This window comes from Carlito syrichta, unplaced genomic scaffold, assembly GCF_000164805.1.
Source record: "Carlito syrichta isolate Samal-C Ts95f unplaced genomic scaffold, Tarsius_syrichta-2.0.1 Scaffold287613, whole genome shotgun sequence".
Taxonomy (NCBI): Eukaryota; Metazoa; Chordata; class Mammalia; order Primates; family Tarsiidae; genus Carlito; species Carlito syrichta.
The window spans coordinates 21862-23094 of NW_007231709.1; the positions used below are offsets into that span (position 1 = coordinate 21862).

Genomic DNA, 1233 nt, shown 5'->3' on the forward strand with positions numbered 1-1233 from the left:
TATTGTAATAGAGATTTTTTTTTTTTTTTGAGTTGGAGTCTCACTCTGTCACCCAGACTGGAGTGCAATGGCCACTCCCGGCCACTGCAGCCTCCACCTGCTGGGCTCCGGCGATCCTTCCGCCTCAGCCTTCTGAGTAGCCGGAATTACAGGCATGCGCTACCACACCCAGCTGATTTTTTTATTTATTGTAGAGATGAGGTCTTGCTGCCCAGGCGAGTCTCGAACCCGCGGGCTCAGGCAATCCACTCACCTCAGCCTCCCAAAGACACGGGATTACAGGCTAAGCCACCAAGCCCAGCTTGTAATAGAGATTTTGATGATGAGAAGATTCTTATACAGCACCAAAAAGCAAAGCATTTTAAATGCCAATATGTCATAAGAAATTGTATGCAGGACCTGGCTTAGCTATTCACTGCATGCAGGTGCATATAGAAACAATAGATGCTGTACCAAATGCAGTACCTGGAAGAACAAACATAGAGTTGGAAATATATGGTATGGAAAGTATTCCAGAGAAAGATATGGATGAAAGAAGATGACTTCTTAAACAAAAAACATAAGAAAGTCAAAAAAAGAAGCAACAAGATGATTCTGAGGAATATGATGTTGATGACTCTGCAGCCTCAACTCCATTTCAGCCACAGCCTATTCAGCCTCAACAAGGTTATATTCCCCCAATGGCACAGTCAGGACTGCCACCAGTACCAGGAGCACCAGGAATGCTTCCAGGCATACCTCCATTAATGCCAGGTGTTCTTCCTCTGATGCCAGGAATACCACCAGTTATATCAGGCATGCCACCTGGAATGATGCCAATGGGTGGAATGATGCCACCTGGACCAGGAATACCACCTTTTATGCCTGGTATGCCACCAGGTGTGCCCCCTCTCCATTCCACATCCCAGAATTCCTCCAATGACTCAAGCACAGGCTGTTTCAGCTCCAGGTATTCTTTTTTTTTTTTTTTTGAGTTGGAGTCTCACTCTGTCGCCCAAACTGGAGTGCAGTGGATGCTCCCGGGCACCGCGGCCTCGACCTGCTGGGCTCCAGTGATCCTTCTACCTCAGCCTTCCAAGTAGCTGAAATTACAGGTATGCACTACCATGCCCGGCTGATTTTTGGATTTATTGTAGAGATGAGGTCTTGCTGCCCAGGCAGGTCTTGAACCCACGGGTTCAGGCAATCCACTCACCTCAGGCTCCCAAAGGCGCAGGATTACAGGCTGAGCCA

The 1233-nt window shown here is 47.9% G+C and overlaps 1 pseudogene; it reads left to right on the top strand.

Moving 5' to 3' along the window:
- The first annotated feature begins 319 nt into the window (after positions 1-319).
- On the top strand, positions 320-973 carry LOC103254891 (annotated as a pseudogene).
- Positions 974-1233: the final 260 nt, after the last annotated feature.